Source organism: Rhinopithecus roxellana, chromosome 17 (assembly GCF_007565055.1).
Source record: "Rhinopithecus roxellana isolate Shanxi Qingling chromosome 17, ASM756505v1, whole genome shotgun sequence".
NCBI classification, from domain to species: domain Eukaryota; kingdom Metazoa; phylum Chordata; class Mammalia; order Primates; family Cercopithecidae; genus Rhinopithecus; species Rhinopithecus roxellana.
In genome coordinates, this window is record NC_044565.1 from 79896156 (window position 1) to 79903941 (window position 7786).

General features: G+C 40.1%; 1 long non-coding RNA gene across 2 annotated transcripts in view; it reads right to left on the bottom strand.

Moving 5' to 3' along the window:
• Positions 1-6970, bottom strand: part of LOC115894373 — a 45969-nt gene extending 38999 nt beyond the window's left edge. For both annotated transcript variants that reach the window (XR_004054504.1, XR_004054505.1), the window contains exon 1: positions 6860-6970. This is a non-coding gene — a long non-coding RNA (uncharacterized LOC115894373). The remainder of the gene's footprint in view (positions 1-6859) is intronic.
• Positions 6971-7786: the final 816 nt, after the last annotated feature.

Here is a 7786-nt window from a genome sequence, read left to right on the forward strand (position 1 = left end):
GAGGTCAGGAAATCGAGACCATCCTGGCTAACACGGTGAAACCCCGTCTCTACTAAAAAATACAAAAAAAATCTAGCCGGGCGAGGTGGCGGGCGCCTGTAGTCCCAGCTACTCGGGAGGCTGAGGCAGGAGAATGGCGTAAACCCGGGAGGCGGAGCTTGCAGTGAGCTGAGATCTGGCCACTGCACTCCAGCTCGGGCGACAGAGCGAGACTCCATCTCAAAAAAAAAAAAAAAAAAAAAGAAAAGAAAACATATTCACACAAAACCTTATACATGAATATTCCTAATATCTATATTGCAAATGCCAAAAGATGGAAACAACTCAAATATCCATCAATTGATAAATAAACAAAATTGACATATCCCTACAATGGAAAATTATTTAGCCATAAGAGAATGAAATACTGATACATGCTACAACATACATGAACACTGAAAACATTATGCCATGTGAAAGAAGCCAGATACAATAGGCCACATATTGTATGATTCCATCTATATAAAATATCAACAACAATAGGCAAACTCATAAAAACAAAAGAGGCTGGGCACGGTGGCTCATGCGTGTTTTTATTTTTGAAAAGTACAGGTGTTTCTGACCAACTATTCCTTAATCCAAGGTCACAACTTACTCCTATATTTTCTCCTAAGAATTTTATAGTTTTAGCTCCCACTTTTAAGTCTGATTCACTTTGAGTTAAGTTTTGTATATGCGGTGAGATAGGAGCCCAACTTTACATTTTTGCACATGGATTACCAGTTGTCCCAGCCCATTTGTTGAGAAGACTATTGTTTCCACATTGACTTGTCTTGGTACCCTTATTACGATGATTAAATTGTTTGTGTCACTTGGCTAGGCTATGGTACCCAGTCATTTGTGAAGGTATTTTGTAGATGTGATTAACATCTACAGTTGATTGACTTTAAGAAAAAGAGATTACCCTGCATAATGTGAGTCATCCTCATCCAATCAGTGAAGGCCTTCAGAGCAAAAATGGAGGTCTCCCTGAGAAGAAGGAATTTTGCCTCAAGACAGTTACGCAGAAGTTCTGTCTGTATTTTGCCTGCTGGCCTACCCTACAATTTTTACACTCAAAACTGCAATATCAACTTTTGCCTACTTTGCTTGCCTTTTCTTTCTTTTCTTGCCTAATTGCCCTGACCAGAACTTCCCATACAATGTCAAATATAAGTGGCAAGAGTAGACATCCCTGTCTTGTTCCTTATCTTAGAGAAAAAGCTTTTAATCTTTTTCCATTACATATAATTTAGTTGTGTTTCTTTTTGTAGATTCTCTTCATCAGTTTGAGGAATTTCCATCCTATTCCTAATGTTTTTAGTGTTTTTATAATGAAAGGGTGTTGGATTTTGTCAAATGCCCTTTCCACATCTATTGAAATAGTCATGTGGTTTTTGTCCTCATTTTACTGACTTAGTGTATAAAAGAGGTTGATTTTTATATGTTGAGCCACTCTTGAGTTCCTGGGATAAATTCCACTTGGTCATGGTATATAATTCTTTTTATATTTGCTAGAAACACACACACATACACCCTAAAAACCACTGTATTAAAAGCATTTAGCAATAAAACAACCAACCAAATAAAAAAGAAACAAAAATAAAGTCCCTGAGATAACTTTGTAAATTGAAGATGTTTTTGTAATTTTAAGAAATTATTATGTTTGGAATGTTGTCAGATACAGTACATCTGAATTGAACAAAAATGACTAGGTCATTCTGATGAATCAAACTTTATTAGACAAGCAGGATTCAATATGGCTTATAGAACATCTTTGAATTTCTGCCATAATTTCAAATATTACATTCTTTTCCACATTACCTGCACTTCCATTTGCTGCCTCCAAATCCCTGGGGGGTAGGGGCTATTAGGGATAGTGCAGAGTTGGTGGGCATGGCATATACTCTGGATTACCCTAAAAATGCAGCATTTTAGGGAAGGTAAGTCCAGCAAGTAGAGGCAAACGCGAGCCAGGCATTATGTGTGTCTTGTTAACTCAGCTGTTAATCATGCGGGCTTGTAGGCCATGGGGTCAGAAATCCCTTAAATCACTCAATTTTTGGCCTTAAACCCAGCTGCTTCAGCACAGAAATCATTGCTCATTTTCACTTTGGATTACCAGTTGCTTATTAGTTTCCACAACTGTCTTAGATGTGCAATTGTATACTTGTGGCATTTTTGGTAAGGAGTTCCATTTATTTAGAGTAGAATAGCTAAATGTACAGAGAAATGGAGGGTTGTTATAGAACCTTGGTCAAGTGTGAAGGACTTCAAGGTGCGTGTAAAATTCACTTAATCTGTATCCTTTAAATGTGTATCAAAGGAGATGACTTCTCAACACTTCCATCTTTTCTCACTGTCCCCATTAGCATTACAGGTCTCTCTGCCAAGAAGTCTTCCTTACCTCTGACTAGCCTTTTTCTCTTGTTCTGTCATCAGTGAAGATAGAGAACAGCTGCTCTATTTTATGGCCTCACTGTTACTTTAATTTATATCTGCTGTAAACAGGATTGCTTAAAACTTAATAGAACATTTCAGTTGGGCATGTAGAAAGGACCCTCTGTCTTGCCCCAGTCATTCCCAATACATGTAGTTTATTGCCTTAATTTATGATTTTGTGTCTGTTGTTGTTGCCTTTTTTTGGTAAATAGCGTGATTTTATTTTTATGACCATATTCTTCCTAGGAATTCTCTGGGCACATGGTGTTTCAAAATCTTGCTAATTTAAAGACCCATTTCACAGACTGAGAGATGATCTTGATAAGATAATAAAAGGAAAGTTTAAGTAATACCTTGTGGTCTCAAAGTTGGCAAAGACTCAAGCATTGCTATTGCAGCTCCTCAGAGGTGATGTGGCTGGAGCTCATAGATAAAGGCTCTGTAGCTAGATCTGTGTATCTAACATTACTGCTGGTATTTTACACAGTGAGAAATATCTAAGGGGAAAATCCTGGCATGAAGTGGAGTGCCTCTTTCCCTTTAGATGCCTTTCTACTTTGGCCAAAGAATGGAGAAGTCTTTTGTAAGGGCAGACTGGTAGCTTCTACCCACTGATGGCACTGACCTGTGACCCAGAGAGCAAGGATAAAAAATGTATAAATAGGCATATGATTTCTCAGAGAATGTTGCTTAAAGCTTAAGTCATGGGGCTAAACTTTTTCCTGCCCTGTGGATTTATGACCTCATATGTGGATGGGAGAAATGCAACAGCAGATCACCACTGGGTGAACCGGCAACCTCTGCTGTGGGCTGCAATTTCTTACCCTCTCAAGGAAGCAAATAGGTTACTCCCTTGTGAAATCATGTTTTCACTCCATCCCATTGCCTCCTTTGTGGGCTTAGAGGAATTCCTTCACTGATACAGATAACCCCAAAGCTGACCAGGATTGTTTTCAGGGATTTTACAAATAGGAGAGAAGAGCTCAGAGGTAGGGATTTCAGTTTCCATTGTTAATTCAACATCCTTTCTTCCTGGAAGTGGAATCAATGACATATTCTCTAGCAGAATCAACTCTTGTTTTTAAATAGCAGGTGATAAGGATCTAGGGACCATTCTAAGGGATTTCTCTTTTCCGTGATCAAATTCTTTAGAAACCATGAATTCTTCTGACAGTCTGTTATTTCACAAAGGGACTTTCTAAAAATTGGCCTACACTGGTAGTAGATTTGTACTATTGTCAAAAACTACCCCCATGTGCTGTGCTTAACTGTTTGGGTCCTAATCCAAGCTCTACCACTTAACCTCCCTAGGCCTCAGAATAACAATATCTACCTACATGCACCTGAATCTCTTAGAACAATGCTCAGCAGACAGTGAGTGCTTAAACTAACCTTGGCCATGATGACAATGGTGGTGGTGGTGGAGATGATGTCCTAGGTGCTTGACTAGTCTCTTTAGATATAAGCGAATCCTCACAAGTATCCATTTCCCTTTTACAGATGAAAGAGAAAGTCTCAGAGAGAATAAATAATCAGCCCAAGGCCATAAAGTTAATAGGTGGCGGGGCAGGCATTCAAGCTTGGGTCTTTCTAATCCTGCCTGAAGCTCTTTATTGCACCACCAGGTTACTGGCCCAGACATCAGCAATATGCATTAGGAAAGTTCTTTATGATTTAGAATCATTTCACAAACATTACTTGTCATTGTTTAGCCTTTCCGTGGATCTATAGGTTTTGATTACCAGCATCACAATGAATAAATGAGAACATGGGTTCAGATAGGATGAAGCTGGCTTGAGTTTACCCACCTAACAAGTGTGGACAGGGACCTGGCTCAGCCTAGGTTACTCCGCCTATGGAATGAATGCTTTCTGTAATCCAACATGGCTTTCAGTGCCCAATCTGAATTCCTTTCCTTGTCCATCAAGACTGCCATCTGTTCCCTCAATGCATGCTTCAGTTTTTCATTTAAACTCCGGTCAGGAGTCCCTTCTCAGCTGGTCAGCTCACCAGGTGTTCTACTTGGATCCTCTGCCCTTGCTGTGCTGCTTTGCACATGGTCTTGACAAGTTTTTCTTCACAACTGACCTTCGAGGAAGATCCTGTGACTGACCTAGGTCACGGGGCTGGGATATGACACAGCTGGATGCAGAGACCCTCCAAGCACTTCCTTACACTGTTGTGTGCTCAGAATCACTGCCTCCTTAGCCCTGATGAAAGAACCTTTAGAAGGCCTGCTCAGTGGCTCTGAGGTCTCTACCGGAGAAAAGACCATTTCTGAGATAACAAGTATCTGACTGAAGTAGCAGTGGTTCTTAACAAGAGCTCCTTGAAGTGGTCTTCAAAGTAAGCCAGTAAGCAGACACAGCTATTGGTGAGAACAGGTATAATGCATAATTATCTCAGTTCTGAAGAAAACAGGTGGTTTGCATGACTAGCTTAGAAACAAGTGGACTGGGTTGTATTTGAATGTTGAAATTACAAAGTCAAGAGACTGTACCCTATATCATAGAAGGGCAGTAACTTTTTATTGAGGGTAGTTATCAAATCTTTATTGAGTACCATCTAAATGTTATAAACTCTGCACTGGGCACCATGGATACAGTAGTGAATAAGACGGACAAAATCCCTGTCCTTGTGAAGCTACATCCTACTAGAAGAGCTAGACTAAAAATAAATGCATAATATTATATTTGGGAGTAGTAAATACTATTCTCCAGAAAAATAAAATGTGGTAAGGAGATAGAGATTGAGTGTGTGTCAGGAGTATGCATCATGGTGACTGTTTTTGATACAAAATGGAAGTATCTCTGGGGAGGTGATTTTAAAGGTAAGAAGGAGCTGACAATGAGGAGATCTGGGGGGAAAATATTCTGGATTGCAGACTTAGAAAGAGGAAGTCTCCTGAGCAGAAAGGAACTGGGCATGTTCGTTAAATAGCAAGAAGTCATTCTATATGTTAAGTGTCCTTAAGAAAGTAGTGTAATTTCTCTGACTCTCATTTTCCTTACCTACATAAAACTCAGATGTCAACTGTGGCCTCTTTTGCTCTCAAATTAGAGGAAGTATTGCACTAATGCATCTCCCCAGCCATCACCCTCACTACAATCCTGTAGCCAATAAAAGTTTGGTTGGGCGAGGTGACTCATGCCTGTAATCCCAGCACTTTGAGAGGCCCAAGTGGGCAGATCACCTGACATCAGGAGTTCGAGACCAGCCTGGACAACATGGTGAAGCCCTGTCTCTACTGAAAATACAAAAATTAGCCGGGCGTGGTGATGCGTACCTGTAATCCCAGCTGCGTGGGTGGCTGAGGCAGGATAATTTTTTGAACCCAGGAGGCAGGTGGAGGTTGCAGTGAGCTGAGATCGCACCACTGCACTCTAGCCTGGACAACAGGGTGAGACTCAGTCTCAAGAAAAATAAAAAATAAAAATAAAAAAATAAAAAATAAAAAAACTCCAAAGCCCCTGCCTCTCAAAGATTTCCCAGTTCCCGATCCCATATAGTTTTGTCTCTTGAGGCTTTGACTGCAATGGGAAACCCAGACCCTTTCATAAGAACCACAGAAACCCCCACCTAGGAATTGTGTGCATAGCAGATGAGCTGAAGATTTGGGGCTGAAGAGAGCCCTGAGGGGAGAACAGCCAACCTGTACAGGAGCTATAGGGCTGACAGCTCCCATACAGCAGTGCTAGGAATTCTCTGGCTCTTTCTCAGGGCTAGCCTCTAACTTTCTGGCTCCCTCTCCTCTTCTTTTATTTCTCTCACCTTTTCCTTCCAATAACAAAACAACAACTTTTTTCTCTCTTCTCCTGCCCCCATCTCTTTTGACATCACAAAATCTCAACTAACCCCAAATATCTTTCAAAGTATTTTCTTGAACAAATACAATGGCATCTCTCAACATGATTCTGGAGCCAGTTTTAGTAAAAAGTAATTTTTCACATCTCTGCATTTAAATTGCAGGCAATTATATTGGCTTTTTGAGGTCATTGGAAGGATGACACAAGATGATACATGGACTAGCTTTAGTGGCATTACAGGCATACAGTAAATATTTGATTAACAGAGGGGAGGATAAGTGTGGTGACCATTGTGGCAGTGGTTGTTATCAACCCACTACTTGTTTGAGGCCAGACGACTTTGGAGTTTAACTTAGAGGAGCTAAAGAGACGAAGAACTAAGAAAGTTCTTGCCACAAAGAGGGAAGCAGAATATTGCGGGTACACTGAAGGGCAGAATGAAACAAAACAAACAGAAAACTCTAGAGATTGGAGGTAGGTCAAAGAGAACGGAGAAGAAAAGTGATAGATGCAAAGCTATGCAACAAAAATGTAAATAAGCTTTATAAAACTTCAGACCTAAGTCCTAAACCTGGTGGGTGAATGGCACTTACCATCTCTCCTACGCTGTGGAATACGAATTTGCAGAAAGCAGTTGAAAGAGCACAAAATGACTTCTGGTTAAGGATCATGGTATACAGGCATTAATTCTCACCCTCCCCTTCTTCAAAAATCTCAAAAAGAACTAAAAACAGAAAAATATTTTAGTTGCCAATGAAATAAGGATATGACTGCAATCTTAAACCACAAACTATGTAGCAAACCTGCCAAATGCTGTGAAATCTGGACCAAAATGAGGAAGAACACTAAAAACTAACAATATATCCTCAGACCTTGGGCAAGAGGGACATTTCCCCAAAAGAAAGTGAGATTACCCTGAAATGCCATCCAGTGATTCTTCAAGGGAGGTAAGATCCAGGGGCACCAGGGCCATGGCAGAAGAGGACTCTCCCTTTAGACTCAACTTGATACCACAGAACATGGCAGGCAGAAAAGCAGAGGAACCAGAGTGGTACCTGATTTTTATCCAATATTCATTCTCTTGCTGTGGGAATGACCAAGGCAGAGAAAGTGGAGGAAAATCGCATTTTCCAAATTACCAAGCTTTTCAATGACAAAAATTGAGTGGTGATATACAGTTCCAGAATAAGGAAAATAACAGATTTGGTGAGAGGCTGTAGGAGGCAATATACTGTGTTCAAGCTTACTAACAACCCCCACTACTCCCCTTCCTTTGTGGATGATTTTTCAGCAAGAATACAAGATGAATGACAATCTGAAAGAACCATCCCACAGACATGCTTTGAAATGAGAGAGAAAATAAAGAAGAAAGGAATGTAGGATGAAGATAAAGAACTACAAAAGAAATCATCTAAGAAAATGAAGAGTTCAGACAGAGTTCTCTATAATCTCAAAGAAATTATAGGAGAAAAGTGTAAATAAAAAATATTACAGAAAAAAAGCCATACTACAGCCAGGTG